Genomic DNA, 18996 nt, shown 5'->3' with positions numbered 1-18996 from the left:
GAAAGCCTCTTTAACAAATTGTGCTGGCACAACTGGACAGCTACATGCAAAAAAAAATGGGCTCAGATCTCTGCCTATCACCATGTAAAAAAGTAAGATCAAAATGGATTAAAGACCTCAATATCAGACTAGAATCCATAAGGTACATTGGAGACAAGGTTAGCAAAACCCTCCACGACATTGAAGCTAACGGTATCTTCAAAGATGTCATGCCACTGACCAAGCAAGTGAAAACAGAGATAGATAAATGGTACTATCTTAAGCTAAGAATCTTCTGCACCTTCAAAGAAACAGTGACCAAAATACAAAGACAGTCCACAGAATGGGAAAGGATATTCGCCCAATACCCATCCAACAAGGGGTTGATATCAAGGATATATAACTTACTGGTTGAACTCCACAAGAAGAAAACATCCAGCCCCATCAAAAATGAGGTCACAAAATGAACTGAAACTTTCTCAAAGAAGAAATCTGAATGGCAAAAAGGCACATGAGAAAATGTTCTACACCATTAATCATAAGGGAGATACAGATCAAAACAACAATGAGATATCGTCTCACACCACAAAGACTGGCCTACATTAAAAAACAAAAGCAACCGGTGTTGGCATGGCTGTTGTGAGAATGGGACCCTCCTTCACTGCTGCTGGGAATGCCGACTCATTCAGCCCTTTTGGAAAACAATATGGACGATTCTCAAAAAATTAGAAATTGAGCTCCCATTTGACCCAGCAATACCACTCCTGGGAATATAGCCCAGAGAGGCAAAAATGTATAGTTGAAGTGATATCTGCACTCGTTTGTTCACTGCAGCACTGTTTACAATAGCCAGAATCTGGAAAAAACCTGAGTGGCTGAGAACAGAGGACTGGTTAAAGAAACTTTGGTACATGTACACAATGGAGTACTATGTGGCTGTTAGAAAAGATGAAGTCATGAGGTTTACATATAAGTGGTACTACATGGAATGTATCATGCTAAGCGAAATGAGTCAGAAAGAGAGGGACAGACATAGAAAGATTGCATTCATCTGGGGAATATAAAATAACAAAATAGGAGACTAACACCCAAGAATAGCCAAGATAAGTACCAGGAGGTTTACTCCATGGCTTGGAGGCCAGTCACACATGCTAGGGGAAAAGGCAGCTCAGATAGAGAAGGGAGCACCAAATGCAGGGTATTGGGAGGATCCTCCCAGAATGGGAGTTGCATGCTGAATGTGGACTACAGACCAAACACAATTGCCACTCGATGCCTCTTTTGCAAACCACAGCACCCAAAAGGAGAGAGGGAACAAAAGGGAATGCTCTGTTACAGAGACAGGGTAGGATGGAAGGGATAGGGGATGGAAGGGATGCTGGGATTAGTGGTGGTGGAGAATGGGCACTGGTAGGGGGATGGGTACTCGATCATTGTATAATTGAAACCTAAGCAGAAATGTTTGTAATTCTGCAACTATACGTTATGGTGTTTCACTAATAAAATTTCTTTTAAGAAAATTGTTATTTTCAAAGAAATCTAAAGATTTAGCACATTGATTAAAGTAGCTGTGATAAGAAGTAAACATCGATTTGAAATATTTATTTTGCTTTACTCTTATTTTGAACATCAATTAGTGCTTTTCCTGGTATATCAATGTTAACAGACTATAGGAACTGGGTGTTTTACTTATTAATTCTGGAGGATAACTGTAAGAATATTTTATGATGTCTATGTATAATTTTACATTCTGAGAGATTAAAATTTATTTTACAAAATCTGTTTCACATGTCTTCAAAGAGGAGGAGAAATGAGATATATCCTACTGTAACGTTTACCTGACAAGAAGTCATAAAAAAGCATTATATAAAGAAAATCTTTCCATGTAATCGTCATTCCATGCTCATGAAACTGAGAGCCTTTCATAATCAAAATTTCTATTAAAAACCATAAAGGATAATAAAAGAACTAATATCTAAGCTATGTAAAGTGCTCTCTTCACAAATCAACAAAAAAACTATCCCATAACCTGGGGAGAGAATTTAGGAGAGTCTCCTAATATGACATGAAGATTGCCAATTGGCATATGAATGAGATTCATCATAACAGCTCATCAATCATCACCATCACTGATTATCAGAGGACAGAAGGAAATAGACGTGACTTCACATCAGTGAAAATGGCCTATCTCAGTGTTTCTAACCTATGACTCCAGTATATTCCAAGGGGAAGCCACAAGTTAAGACAGCATAAATGAGATGATGGTATTGGACTAGGGGGGCAAATGGCAGGATGAGGGGCAGCCATAGGATGGAAACAAAATGAGAATGGAGACACAGTCAAAAATTGTTGAGACACTGGTCTATATTAAAAAGTCTGTAAACAACAAGTGCTAGTGAGGATGTAATTCATAAAAACAAAAACAATTTCAAAACTATCAAATCTGATAGGACATTGAATGGCTTAGTATTATTGAAAACTAGCACAGTGGGTAGGGCGTTTACCTTGCACGTGGCCGACCTGGTTGACCCGAGTTCGATTCCTCCGCCCCTCTCGGAGAGCCCGGCAAGCTACCAAGAGTATCTCGCCCACACGGCAGAGCCTGGCAAGCCACCCATGATGTATTCGATATGCCAGACACAGTAACAACAAAGTCTCCAATGGAGACGTTACTGGGCCCGCTCGAGCAAATCGACGATCAACGGGAGGGCATTTACCTTTACCTTTTACCTGTAGACTACTCAGAACATTAAGGACAGAGCTTCCATATCATTCTGAGATTCTATTCCTATGCATCCACCCAACCCCCCCACCCCAATACCGAAATTAAGTCAAAGGGACATTTGTACATCTATATTAATCACAGTACAACTGAAAATAGCCAAGATAAGGAACCTTTATAAATGCTTCAAAATGGAGAAGCGAATAAAGAAAAAATGGTGTATATATACTACAGTGGAATGTGTCATTCTGCCATGTTAAGAGATGAAGTGTTATCGTTTGGGTGGAATTAGAGGTGGTCATGCTTAGTGAAGTAAGTCAGAAAGAAAATGAAAAACACTAGATAGTGTAAGTCACATGTCGAGTATAAGAAATCAAAGCAAGGCATTAGACGATCAATCCTGGAGACAAATCCTGACATATGATCAACAGAGATGGGAACAATGGGGCTAAGTGTGGGAGAGACTTAGGGATAATGCTGGAGGGTCCCACACTCTGGGAGTGGACAAGTTATAGGTGGCAGTATACAAGTAAGCTTAAACAATAATTTATTTTTAGTTTTTGGTTTTGGACCATATATGGTGATGCTCAGGAATTAGTCCTAGTTTTGCACTCAGGAGTCACTCCTGGTAGTGCTCAGGGGATCATAGGGGATGTAGGAATCAAACCTAGGTGGTCATGTTCAAGGCAAATGCCCTACCTACTGCACTATCATCACTAAGGGCCATAAACAATAATATCCATACAATGTAAACTATGAGATCTCAATAAAAATACATTATGGGGGTGAGGGACTGTGAAGTTAAAAAAAATGAAAAAGTAAAAGTAAAGTAAAAACCAGGGGACTGATACAATTTATTTGAGCCCAGAATAATTTTATTACTTCTAAAGTTTATTATTTATGCTGATTTAAAACCACCCATTATTAAATCAAAATGAAAAAGTGATACAATGTGGTGTTAACTGGCTCAAGTCAGAAGGTAGTGCCAGGTTAGTGGCAAGTTAATGATTCTAAGCTTGAAGAGACTTGACCTTCTCAGAGTATGACACAGACTTTTGTGTGTGTATTCATGAGACTGTTTGACATTCTGTGTGTCTCAGTAGTTTCCTAAGGAAGAATAATGAGGAGCTAGGCTGCAACATCTGGAACATCTGAAGAAACTCAAAGAATTCACCATGTATGAAAAAGAATTGAGGATTAATACTGCCTAAGGGCATCAAGATCATCTAAAAGGGTTCTAGGGCTGGAGAGATAGCACAGTGGGTAGGGCGTTTGCCTTGCATGTGGCCAACCCGGGTTCGATTTTCAGCATCCCATATGGTCACCTGAGCACCACCAGGAGTGACCCCTGTGCATCACTGGGTGTGACCCAAAAAGCAAAAATAATAATAATAAAATAAAGGGTTCTAGAGGGTCACTGATATGGTAACTTGGAAGTATACAGATTAACTCTAGTAGCAGGAGAAGGAGTGCTGCAAAACTGTGTGATCTTGAGGGTTTCAAAGTTTCTAGAACTTCATCTCTGGAGGTGACTGAGAAGATGGCCACTGTCGCTTCTGGAAATATAACAGTATCTAGTAGCCTCCTTGGTGATAAGTTTCTGAACAGTACAGATAGATCTGAGGAAACAATTCTTTGAACTAGGGTGCATATAGGGGATATAGATTATGGCCAACAATTGTAATCCAGCTACAAATATGCAAGAAGTGTTCAACTTCTTCAGTTTCAGATTTTCCCTGTGCAGTGGTATAAGTTACACCATTTTTACAGTCTTCCAGGATTGTAGAAAACCTGTTATAGTAGTTGTTTTGAGGATCATGAGTTTTCTTGTCCCAGTAACCATTACTGCCTTCTCAGTAACCATTAATAACCATTTAGTGGCCATCCCATTTGCAATTACACACACACACACAAACACACACACACTCTAGTCTGTGTCACAAAAGTTATCCCCAACTTTAAGAACATTCTTAGCATTTTCTAGCCAATTCCATCTTCCCTTTTGCAATAATGAGGGGCTGTTTCCTATCAAAGACTATGTATGGGTGTATAAGGATGAGGTGTTCAGGGGTGTATAAGGGTGAGGCCAATCCTAGAAGATCTCAGAGCTTCCTCCTTGCTCTGTACTCATGGGACCATATACAGTGCCAGGGATCTAATCAGGGCTGGCTGCATGCAAGGCAATCATCTCAATTCATATACTCTAGCCCCTAATGTCTGTGTTCAATAAAAGCACCCTATTCTTTCAGTGAGTCTTAGATATAATTAAGATGCTTGCTGAGCAAACATTTTTGAAAAGAAAGACAATGAGAAATAAGCTTACTTCTAAGGGACATTGCTTACATAGAAGGGTTTTTGTAGACTTGGGCCCCCAATATGATCCACTCTGTGTTCTGGAGAGAAGGTATTTCTTTCCTCCTCAAAAAAAAATTGACTCATGGAAAGCACTAATTAGGTAACATTTTTGAATGAAAAACTGAAAACTTCCTGGAACATAATAATTCCTTCTGCTGGCTCCAGGAAGAAGAGTCAATGTGATGGTCGAAGAAACACCTAAAGTTTGCAAGCCCAGTCAGCCTGGCCCAAGTGAACGGTACACGGATATCACAAGAGGCCCACCTGGGTTTTTCCAACAGAATAAGTGAATAACACACAAAAACGCTGGGACATGTTCTCTATACCCAGAATATAAGCCTCACTCATCAAAGTGTCCACACATTTGAGTCCACAGCTATGTCAGGGTGAGGGAGAGTGAAACAGACATTACTGAACAATCCATCAGAAAGCACATTGCAACACTCTCCACTCTATTTCTGGAAAGAGTTATGCTTCTAAAGCAAAGTTAATTATAGCGATTGCCAAAGACCATGAGTGTTGTTATATTATTTTGTGTGTTATAATGTCTGTATTTCTGTTAAAAACTTTGAGTGACATACTAAGAGGAAAAATGACCTGAGTTTGAATTCATTTGCCAGAGTTTAAGAATAACACAGTTTAATTTGCCACAAATGTTCATTGCTCTCATTTATCAATAAGTCCATGTAGTTAGTGTCAGTGAGGCTCTAGACATTATTACAATCAAGTCCTCTGAATTCATCTTGGTAATGGTTTAGTGTGTTATTTCTATAGAAACACATGACTTTGAACCCCAAGGAGATAGCAGTGTGGAACAGGTGTCTCACTTCCTATAGAACTTGAAAGTTGACTTTCCATTCAGATGACAGTGAACATTAATTTCTTTGGGATTCTGCATAAAAGGTTCTACTATTTGAAAGAACAAAGGGATGAAAATGGCTCCTGTTTAAAAGGATTGAAAATTATTCCTCTCCACATCCAATTCCGTTCCATTTTCTTCCACTTTCAATTGTGTATGTCTTAGATTTATCACTCTGCTAAAAATGTAATCCATGGCAGGGAACAAGCCCATTTTAATTTGTTAGATATTCATCTGGAAACCAATGAATATGAAACATGGATTTCACTGTTTCCTAAACGAATATTTTAAAATAATAACAAATAACCATTATAAAAATACTAAATGGTCGCTCTATTTAGCCAATCATATATACTGAACTAAATGAACGTTTACAGATGTCCATTTTAGCAAATAAATGGACTTCAGTGTTCATAAATGTGAGATGTTGCATGTTTTTATAAACATCTCTGACATTTACTCACAATCTCTTGTGTCAACATGAAAATAACCACTATATTTCAGCTTTAAATATTATGTCAACACCTTTGAGAATAGTGATGATCTCCCCATTTTTTAGAAAAACAAAGCAAATTATTTTGATAAAATGCAGGGTGCATTTATAGAGCTGTATATCTTAATAAATCTTATTTATCAAGATCTGAGTTCAAAGTTTAGCAAATAATCTCTTGATTTACTAATGTGAAGGGCATTAATTCTGGTAAAATATCTATTGAAATTACATCAGTGGGCAGGAAATTTATATCTAGAGTCATTTCATAAGAACAATAATGCTAGCAAAAAAATGTTAGTATCAAAATATATTCTCTGGTAGTTACCATCAACTCGAAATGGAAATGTTTAATATTGTCTATTTTTATCTAAATCAGAGTCTCTGATATAAAAAGTATCTGCCAAACATCAATGTTTAATCAATGAAAATATAATTTTATTATTATCTAAACATTATTGGAATATTTTAGACTTAAAATCAGGCCTTAATGTATATACAGAACTTAATAATGCATCATATATGAGATTTCTAACTTTATGTCTCCACACAAATTAATTCAATATGTATACTGAATGTATCCCTTAAAGTAAGAATTTTCTATTACTGGAAATTTTCCCCAACTATAGCACAGCGGTAGGGCATTTGCCTTGCACGCAGCCAACATGACCGACCCGAGTTCGATTCCTCCGCCCCTCTCGGAGAGCCCGGCAAGCTACCGAGAGTATCTCGCCCACACGGCAGAGCCTGGCAAGCTCCCCGTGACGTATTCGATATGCCAGACACAGTAACAACAAAGTCTCCAATGGAGACATTACTGGGCCCGCTTGAGCAAATCGATGAACAACAGGAGGGCCTTTACCTTTACCTTCATTTTTAATTTTTATTTTTATTATTTATTTATTTATTTATTTATTTTGCTTTTTGGGTCACACTGGGCAATGACAGGGGTTACTCCTGGCTCTGCACTCAGGATTTACTCCTGGCGGTGCTAAGGGGACCATATGAGATGCTGGGAATTAAACCTGGGTCGGCTGCGTGCAAGGCAAACACCCTACCTGCTGTGCTATCATTCCAGCTCCCCCCCATCTTTCATATTAAATGTACTTTATCACACTGATTATGGGTTTGGTCTTTCTTTCTTATATACTTTGATCACAGCAATATTTTGTCATTCATTTAGTTGAAACTAATGAGTCTGACTTCTCAATTATAACTTAATATTTATTTTCTGAATATAATATTAAAGGGATCAATACTATAAGAATGCAAACATTTAAAAAAATAAAAAGCTATTATTTGATTGAGAGTTCATAGCCTTTTATTTAGAACTATACTGGGAACTTTCAAGAGTTAAAAATTGATTTCAGATATTAAGAATTTTAAAGACTAGGATCTCAGGATTTTTGCATCAAAGAAAATCTAAAACCTCTAAATCAATTCATCTTCTCAAATAACTTTTTAGAAAGTCTTTACCAACATAAATGTCCTGCTAACTTTTCTCAGGCTGGTCAACAAAAGTGTTAAATATTATCGTTTGGGTGTGCTTAACAAAATATGGTATATAAGTAACTTAAATGCTTTATCATTAACTCAAATGTTTTCTGTTATAAACATCTTTCATTCAAAGGTCTCTTTCTTATTCCCGTAATTTAACCCTTTCCTGCTGGAAATATATTTTTTTCAATTATTTGTGACTTCTACTCTCCTTTAATTTCTAAGAGGGTTTTTCATTTTATGTTTTGTGTCTCATAATTAAGAAATACTAAAGTTTGTCACATTTACATTTATTTATTTATCATCAGATTTAATTTTATTAATCATCATACAATCACCCTTTTCACCAAGTATTCATGTGACAGTCAGTTATGTTTATATAATTAGAAAACAGAAATTCAAGGGTTAATACAGATAATTATCTCCAAATGTCTTATACTTTCCATCATGCAGAAAATGCAATAAGATGATAGGAGCCACAAAACAAAAATGGATGTTAAGTGCGCTTGTGTGTGTTTGGCAAATTATGTTTGTTAATATAACTCTTTAATTCTGTGGAGAATAATTTGAGATTTGAAGGGTAGGGTGGGTAGAAGAAACTTGTAAATGGATAACAGAATAAACAAAATCATGGATTTTATTTTTTAGTGTGTGTGTGTGTGTGTGTGTGTGTGTATGTGTGTGTAACTACCTTTATTGACCAAGACACAAGGTCAAGCTTCCTCCAGCTCTTCCTCCCTCCCCTGCAGAGATCCCATCCACAAAGGAATAATAAGCATTCTTAGAGTCACAATCCACTGCTCCCCGACCCCCCTCCCCCAGTTCTCTCCAGAGAACCCTGCTTTCCCACACACTCAGGGAATCTCTGACCAGCAAAAGAAGTTCTGGGTATGTGTGTGCTTCCTGTGCACTTTGGATGACACCAGCTGACATCAAAAAGACAGACTGCATCAGAGGAGCGGGAAGACAGTGCAATTTCCACTGCCCCCCATTTCAGCCAAACGTGAACAGTGCCAGACAGGAAACCATAGTGGCGGCCACAGGTTGGGTCTCCTCAAGAGAGTCCTTTTCCGTAGACTGTATCCCTCGGTGACAGCTAAGGGCCGCAACTGGAGGTAGACCCCCCAAGGTGCAAGAGTTCAGCAACGGCTTGGTCAGTGCTCAGGGGACAGTGCTTGCTGTTAGTCCTCACATCGAGGGAGGCTGAGAGACTGTTTCAGGGTGGAGGGACACATCAAGCTACAAAATTGTCCAGTCTGCTTATCTTGCCACATGCCCTCCTTCTGGAACTCGACTCTGTGTTGAAATGAGAACCATGTGTTGGTTCTGTGGAAACTTCCTCACTTCCTGTAGTCAAAGAACTCCATAGGTGGTTTCCCAATAAGGTAGATTTTGTCCACGTGCTCACGCACAGTCCCATGCTACATCCTGTGGGGTGGTCAGTGAAGGCCCAGCTCCTGTCACTCCTAACCCGTCAATTTTCTCTTGGGGATTCTTGAGGTTTCAGACTCTCTAGGTGGAGAAGTTTTTCCCTCAAATTCTCAACTGATATAAACCGAGGCATTTCAGACTCTGTCAAGCTGCTCGTTTTCTCTGATTCTGCTCCTGGACCCAAATCTAACTTGGGACTTGAAGATTTGAACCCAATGACACAAAGAAGTGACCACTGTTTCCTCACCTGCTCTTGGAGCTGGGATGAAGGGAGCTTCCAGATGACAACAAGCCACTTTGTCCCGTCAGCGCTCTGATGCGCTCTTTGTTCCTGTTCCTTAGATTTAGGGCAGATGAGATCATCTCAGAGGGTCAGGCAATTCTTGTCATCTCTCATGTGACCGAAGATCTGTGGTTGCTGTCCTTAGAGCATTGGGTGTGATTTATTAAAGAATGTTTCATGCCCCAAACTCCATCCACTTCGCAGACATTTGCAGAACCCTTTGTGTGAGCACAGCGCTTAGTGTTCAGGCTCCAACGAGAGACACTTCAGGTCTTAAATTGTGGATTTTAGAATAGCTGATAGAAATAAAGTTCAAATGTTAATATATCTTAAAACAGGCAGAAGATTAAACTACATATTAAAACATTAAACTACATGTCAGAAGCTTGAGAAGCTTGACATTGGAATGATGTTGAATGAAAGTTAAACTCTCTTTCTATAAGTATTAAGTAGACGACGATTTTTCACCTCCAAAGCTTTTATGTAAACAAAATAATTTAGTAGTTGCCGATGGTCAAAAAATGATCAAGCTTACTGTTAGCTTGATACTGGGAATATGAGTTATTTGAGCTTCAACTGTAATAGTCGGTTGAAACGAGAAACATTTCAGAGACAGAAATCTCAGGATGCAATTTATGATTGGAAAGGAAGAAAACTGGAGTTGGGGAAGGGTTACATTCACACTTCTGAATTGAGTGGCCCTGATAACAATGGCTTCATTATTTCAAACATAATATAAAACTCCCGAGTTTGATTCCTCCGCCCCTCTCAGAGGGCCCGGCAAGCTACCGAGAGTATCTCGCCCACACAGAAAAGCCTGACAAGCTCCCCGTGAGGTATTCAGTATGCCAAACACATTAACAAGTCTCACAATGTTACTGGGCCCACTCGAGCAAATCGATGAACAACGGGAGAACAGTGACCGTGAATATAAAACTGTGGCCAGGAGTGGATGTCTTGCTTTGAATATTAACTCTTGGGGAAGCCCCATTGGTCTTTAGTTTCACTAGTGTGTATTCAAAAGTCACTAAAATAGAAATGACTTTCCCAAGAAATTATTTTCGGGGCCTGAGAGATCGCACAGGGGTGGAGGCAGCCTTTTCTCGAATACTGCAGATTCCAGTTTGATCCCCAGCATTATGCATGATCCCTGATCCCTGATCACTGCCAGAGGTGATCCCTGACCACAGAGCCAGAAATTAGTCTTGAACACAGCTGGTGTAGGCGCAAACCCTTCTTCTCTCAAAGAAAAGAATATTCTCTTTACAATTTGGTGAAAAATTAGTAATAATTTCCAAATTTCTAAGCTAGATTGCATTAGATCCTTGGGAGGAGAGAAGTGATATATTTACAAGCAATGCAATGAAATTTTAGAATCATGGTATTCAAATAAATACCAAGGACTTTCAGGGATATTTTTGTATAACTTGATCCTATACTTCTACATATCACTAGAGCAGAAAGATATGACTCTATTTTGATGGCTGAACAAAGTTTCTAAATTTTTCTTTCTTCAAGATAAACTGCAGTTGATATTTCAGTAACTGAAAATCCTGCAGGACACTTACATAAGGGCTGTTTTTCTATGCTATAAAAAATTGGGCCATACCCGGCTGTGATCAGAATTTATTCTGGGTGCTATGCTCAGGGATCACTCCTGACTGGGCTAGGGTGGTCCTATGTGGTACCCGAGATTGAACCGGGGTCAGCCTCATATAAGACAAGCACCTTACCTACTGCATTCTCTGTTTCTCTGTCTCTGTCTCTCTCTCCTCTTTCTCTCTCTCTCTCTCTAACATTCCCCTTCCCTTCCTCCATCCCTCCCACCAAGTGTTTCATTTTAAAATACATGAAGTTTGGGTCTGCAAGCTTGGCATTAGGAGTGCACACATCACCCCCATTTACAAGAAAAAATGGATAAGCACAAAAAGTATACAGAGATAATTTTAAAGTCCTAAAACTTAGCTCACCTCATTACTCCATGTAAAGATGAAGTGCGTTTGGCAAAACTAGAAATGTCGTGCTAGAAACACCAGATGTTTATCTCCATATAGGCACCAATCTATTTATGAACTGTTTTGTAGAACAGAAAATTTATTTATGCTGCATCGGAGTCTTATAAAGATGTGCCAGAAAAATTGGAGAGCAAGTTTCCAGAGAGAAAGTTTTTGTGAGACACTGCAAAGCAACATATAACCATTTCTTTCTATTTTATTTTGTTCTGCTGAGAATAAAATAAAATAAAATGCCTCAAAATGCCTCATACAAGCCCGACAGAAAACATGCATCAAAAACAGCTTGATTTATCATGCCTCAGGGTCTTATATTTCCATGCCATTATATTTTCAGTTTAACAAACAATCATGTTAATGTAAAATCTAAAAACATGCAGTATTGATTTATTTTTAAACGCCATAACTTACTAGATGCTCCTATTACTGGAGATCCAAAGTATGAAAAGGAGACACAAAATTGGACTTATCTAGCTCCTTTTCTTCTTTATTATTTGCAAGCCAATTAAAAGTGTTCAGAACTTCTGAGACCCCCCTGCAGCAATAATCCAGTTCTTTCTTTAATCCAATTTCAGTGACTTTTCCTGCAGTTGACGGGAATAGAGGCCTCATGATGACCAATTAGGAATTCCACATAAAAATCGCAGCTGCTTTCATGGAGAAAATGATTACTGTAACATCTGGTAATGTACTGATAAGGTTATCAAACAGGAAACTACTCTTGAAAATCAGCTGTGCTTTATTCCACATCTTTCAGATCCACATAACTATGAAATACATACAGGGAGAGTCAGCGTGAAGTGGAGAGGGAAAGTCCAGCTATACTTCATCGTAGTTAGCCATTTATTTCAAATATTTGAACATGTCAGACAAGACATAGATCACAGGAAATAAAGCATATTGCTTTTGCCCAAAATTGTTGCTAATGGTCTTGCATACTTTCCTTGGAATGAACTGTAAAACATTCTATATAAACCGTGATTGGAGTGTGGCAGTAAGTAAAACATTAACATTGTTGTAATTTCTACATACATAACTTAATTGACACCTTAATTCTATTTCTTGGGCTGGAGTGATAGCACAGCGGGTAGGGCATTTGCCTTGCACACAGCCAACATATCCGACCTGAGTTCGATTCCTCCACCCCTCTCGGAGAGTCCAAAAAGCTACTTAGAGTATCTTGCCCGCACGGCAAAGCCTGGCAAACTACCCGTGATGTATTCTATATGCCAAACATAGCAACAACAAAGTCTCAATGGAGACATTACTGGGCCCACTCGAGAAAATCGATGAACAACAGGTGGACAGTGACAGTGATATATAGAAACAATGTATAAATATACAAAATGTTAGAGTGTTTTATCTTCACAGGAGGGTGTTTGTTTTTAATTAACAAGATAAAGTTAATTAAAAAAAGGCTGTTGGATTCCCCACATTAAACCATGCTCCCCAAGATATACTAATATGCTAAATTGGAAAATGTGAACAATTCTATAAAATAAATATATTATTTAAATATATGTCAATGGAGAAAAACTATTTCTCTCTAAGCATGCAATAAATAAATGGAAAATTAAAAATGTAACCAAAAAAAGAGAAACAAAGCATATGACCAAAAACTTGGAAACCTTGATCTTGCTAAGATATAATATATAATTATAGCACTGTAGCACTGTCCTCCCATTGTTCATTGATTTGCTTGAGCGGGCATCAGTAACATCTCACAAAAAATTGTGAGACATGTTACTGTTTTTGGCATATTGAATACATATTATAATATATAAGTATGTATATGTTTGTAGATACATATAAATATATGTATATTCCAAATATGTATACATCAAAAACTTGAAAAACTTGGTCATGGTAAAATATAATATATATTTTTATATATGGGCTGGAGCGACGGGCTGGTGTGATAGCACAGCGGGTAAGGCATTTGCCTTGCATGCAGCCAACATGGCCGACTCGAGTTAGATTCCTCTGCCACTCTTGGAGAGCCCAGCAAGCTACCAAGAATATCTCGCCCACACACAAAGCCTGGCAAGCTACCTGTGATGTATTAGATATGCCAAACATAGTAACAACAAGTCTCAAAATGGAGACATTACTGGGTCCGCTCGAGCAAATCAATGAACAACAGGAGGACAGTGAAGTGACAGTGATTTATATATATTACCAATATACCCACACATATATATAAAATATTCAAGGGAGGATTGGTATAGAGAATCAACATATATATATTATATTATGTATATTATATATATAGCATTATCACAACAAGCTCCCGGGAGAGCACAAGGCAGAGTCTCCTACCCTGTGTCTGACTATCCTCGCCAGGGCCCAACAGCTGAAGACCTCCAGGCCCCAACCAAGGCCTTACTGGGGCCACTCTCCACACACTTGGATAAGCCTCAGACATAACAGAACTGGCAGAGGAACCCAGGTGTGTGGGACCCGGGGCTGAGATCTCCAAGCCTGCACGGTTTGGGACTGGACCTGTCAGTAGCTAGACAGTTACACCCTCCAACTGCCGTGTAACCCCAACAACGGCCAGGATCCAGAGATTATCACAACAAGCTCCCGGGAGCACGCGGCTGCATTCGTGGTCGCACGACTATTTATTTACTTTTCTCTAAGTTTTCAGGGTACCTTAAATAACCAACCCGCACGGCAGAGCCTGGCAAGCTATCCGTGGTCTATGCCAAATAGACCAAATTGATATGCCAAATCCAGTAATAAATGGATCTCATTTCCCTAACCCTGAATATACAGAGTCGAGAAGGATATGGAAGGAGAGGCTGATAAAACACCAAGGCAGACATAGGCTGCCAAAACGCAGAAAAACAAAAATGATTGTCTGTACTTTTAATGCTCGTACGCTGGCATCTGCTGCATCCATTGAAGACCTTATGGTACAAGCGTGAAAGATCAAGTACGACATCATTGGTCTGACCGAAACGAGAAGACATCAATCCCATCATGCTGTTTTCGACACTGGAGAAGAACTGTTCCTTGGAACATGTGATAAAAGAGGCATCGGTGGTGTCGATATCCTTGTCAACACAAACTTAGTCATGAGCATTGATTCATTTGAATGCCTAACAACCCGAATCGGACGATTACACTTGAATAGATGTGGCTCACTACTGGCAGTTTCTATCTTTGTTGTCTATGCACCAACATCCAGTTATGGTGAAAGAGAAACTCAGAAATTCTACATGGAGCTGGAGAAGTTCTATAAAGAAGATCACACCTTCTACAAGATCATTGTCGGTGATTTTAATGCCAAGATAAGACCAAGAAGATCAGTCGATGAACTCCAAATCGGAACCCATGGCCTGGAATGGAACGAACAGGGTGACAGACTGTCTGAGTTCATCATGTCAACCAAAACCTTCCATGGTAACTCACAATTCCAAAAGGCTGAATCTAAACGTTGGACATGGGAGTCTCCCGATGGACGGTTCCACAATGAAATAGACCACATCATATTCAATCGGCGGTTTTGCCTAACCGATGTTGCTGTTGTCCCAAAATTCCAAACGGGATCAGACCACCGTCTTCTTCGTGCAAAATTCTACCTCACAGAACGAGGAGCAAAGAATGCAAGGTTTAAGAAGAGGACTCCCAGAACGACCACCAACTGGGAGCTCTTTGGCTATATTGCGGCAACATGGGAAGATGCCGTCATTGACAACATTGATGAAGAATACGATCGAATGATTCAGCACCTCCATGATTGTGCAAGGAATGCCAAAAGAGAGATAAACACAAAAAACCGCCTTTCTTCGAACACTCTTGAACTTATTCGCCAACGTGGCTTGACACATACCTCAGGCAACCACAAGCGAACATCCGAACTGGCAAAACAGTGCAGAGAAGCCATCAAGGATGACCTCAAAAACAGGAGAGCAGCAGTACTGGTAGATGCAGCAGAAGCTGGGAAAAACATTCGTAATGCCCGCCTGTCCTTCACCAACTATAAAACTAAGATGACTGCCCTGCGACATCATGATGGATCTATCACATCTTCCAGAAGGGCAATGGAGAAGATTATTCATGACTTCTACTCAGATCTCTTTAATAGCCACATCCACTTGCCCACATACCACATACCACATGATGGATATGTCGTTCCCAATGTTCTCCCTTCCGAAATCCAACATGCCATCTCGTCGGTAAAGAAACAAAGAGCGCCTGGCCCAGACAAGATCAGACCTGAACACCTGAAAAACTTACCATCAGTACTCATCAATACATTGGCTCAGCTCTTCACACACTACCTGTCTGAATGCAAGGTTCCATCCCAATGGAAAACCAGCAGGACTGTACTACTATACAAGAAAGGAGACATCCATGACATTGGCAACTATCGCCCAATCTGCCTATTGTCTGTCATCTACAAACTATTCACTCGAGTCATCCTGAATAGGATTAGCAGAACACTAGATGAAGGACAACCATGTGAACAAGCCGGATTCCAAAAAGGATTCAGTACCATCGACCATATCCACACAATAACCAAGCTCATTGAGGTATCTCGGGAGTTCAAGATGCCGCTCTGTCTAACGTTCATTGATTTAAAGAAGGCCTTTGATTCTGTTGAGACGGAAGCGGTCATGGAAGCCCTAGCCAATCAGGGCGTACAAACTCAATACATCAGGATCCTTCATGAGCTCTATTGCGGATTCACTACCAAGATCTCACCCTTCTACAAAGAAGTAATCATCCATATCAAGAGAGGGATTCGGCAGGGTGATACCATTTCACCAAACCTCTTCAGTGCCACCCTCGAGAACATCATGCGACGACTGGAATGGGAAAACATGGGAGTGAAGATAGATGGTCGGCAACTACACCACCTCCGCTTTGCTGATGACATCGTTCTAATAACACCAAACATCAGCCAAGCAGCACAAATGCTGAACAACTTTGACCGTGAATGTGGAAAGGTCGGACTACAGCTGAATCTTACGAAGACAATGTTTATGAGAAACAGCCTTGTTCCTGATGCTCCATTCGCTCTCAATAGAACCACCATCTCCGAGTGCAACAGTTATATATACCTAGGTCGAGAAATCAATATGATGAATGACCTGGCACCTGAGTTGCGCAGGAAGAAGAGAGCGGCTTGGAATGCCTTCAAGAGCATTGAAGAAATAACTAAAAGGACAAAGAACCTCCAGCTACGAGCACATCTCTTTGATTCCACTATTCTTCCTGCATTAAGATATGCCTCAGAGACCTGGACCCTACGAAAACAGGATGAGAACGCTATTCGGGTCTCTCAAAGAGGAATCGAAAGAACTATGCTTGGAATATCACGATTCACTCAAATGAGAGATAGAATCTGGAGTTCTGATCTTTGTCAACGCTCAAGAATCAGGGACGCTGTCTCATTTGCCAAGACATCAAAAATCAGATGGGCTGGACACGTAATGAGGTTTACAGACAACCGCTGGACTAGAGCCATTACTGATTGGATTCCACGGGACATCAAAGATCACGTGGACGCCCACCTATAAGATGGTCAGACTTCTTCGTCAAGACCCTAAATGATCGGTTTGAGGCTCTGCATGTTCCTAGAACGAACAGATACCATTGGACTAGCTAGCACGCAACCGGGATGAATGGAGACGTTACTGGCACCCGCTCAAATAAATCGATGAATAACGGGGATTAAGTGATTAAGTGATATATAGCATCCTTTAAGTGAAAAGCTTGATTGTAATAATGTCCAAGTGTTTGGTGTTGATGGACAATGACACAGCTCACCCCTACAACTAAAGCGTTCATGACTTCCTCACCCTCAACCCTATGTCCATTCTGACCTAAAACTCCTTTCTCACCCCAGTCCCCATCACTTGTTAACTGACAGTATTGTTTTGGTGCAGACTGTTACCTTGAAACCCTTCATGTGTCCCAGGCCTTCCACTGATGTTCTGTATTATTCCTTGGTGGCCTATTCATTCTTTCTCCTCACCTTCTCTTTTGTCTCTTTTGTCAAATCACCTCTATATACCCTTTTGTTGTGTACTGGATTCTTTTCTACTTTTTAAAATTCGTTTTTAATGAAACAAAATACTTTGTCTATAATATTAATAAAAGTGGGTCCTGGTAGTCCCTCCCAAACCATGACTAGGGATAGTCAGGAGAAAAACAGCCACACATTTTTTTAACTTCTGTAAATATATTTACAATGCAATTTGCAGCTGTCCAGTTGTGCTCAGCAACATGAATGGTAGCCAATAGCTATTTGCTGAATGTAATGGCAAGCCCAAACATGAACTTGGTGTTCAGCAAAGATCTCATTAAGTGCACCTAATATTCATTATCACCATGCAAGAGGCTATTCTTTCATTTATCTGCCCAGAGAGCAGAAAACTGAAACCTGCAAATTAGTTTTTGAGCCTCGTTCTGAGTTAGCATTTAAGCCTGTTCCTGGTCCACAGCAAGAATTTTTTCCGAGTTTGACACTGCTTCTGAAAAATAATCAGCATTAATGAGGATTTATTTCATTTGCACACCTTATAAAATCTGCAGCTCTGCATCTTTAGTTCTACAAACCAATGAACTGAAAGAAATAGTAAGCATGTTCTCTGAAAAGAGAAGAAAATGAAATCTATTCATCTTCCCTGAGGAAATTATCTTAATTCCAGAGCATGTCCAACATAGAACCTATTAATTCTTCTAATATCTGGTGGAAATCATACAGATAGATCCAGATGTTTAATAATTTTCCATATTGATTGCTCTATTCAATCACGATGAATAGGTCACTGAAGTGAACTAGGGCTTCTAGTGAGAAAGACAAATTCCCAGGATGTAAACACGGAACCATCATCAATTGGCAGCCATCAAATCTCACCTTATGTGAACTTTCAATAGTCCCTCTACAAATTATGCAAACTGCATATAATTTAAGAATAGTCAAGAACATTATGGTCACCATGATGGGTATTAAATTTTGTTCAGGTATATAATGGGCTTGGGTTAAGGCTAAAACCTAAAACATAGTAATAGATGATTTCCGGCAAAGATTAAAATGTAAGGGTGAAAATAATTCCCATTGGCCCTAGAGATATAATTTAGTGGGCTATATTTGCAAGAATGTTAGAGGCTCAGGGTTGATTCCCAATACCACATGCTTTTTTGAACATTGCCAAAGTAACCCCTGCCTACTGGGTTATGAGAACACTAGCTAGTGGTGGTGGTGGTGGGGGTGTACACCAATAAGTATTTTGCTTCTGTCCCTGGAACAAAAAAAAAATTGTCTCCACTCATTACATGAGCCTGCAACGCTTTTCACTTTATAAGGCAAATTCAAAAACTCAGAACAGGGAAAAGAAAAGAAAAACGATT

This window comes from Sorex fumeus, unplaced genomic scaffold, assembly GCF_029834395.1.
Source record: "Sorex fumeus unplaced genomic scaffold, SorFum_2.1 ptg000024l, whole genome shotgun sequence".
Taxonomy (NCBI): domain Eukaryota; kingdom Metazoa; phylum Chordata; class Mammalia; order Eulipotyphla; family Soricidae; genus Sorex; species Sorex fumeus.
The sequence above is the reverse complement of the archived record's forward strand: the minus strand, read 5'-3'. Positions refer to the sequence as shown.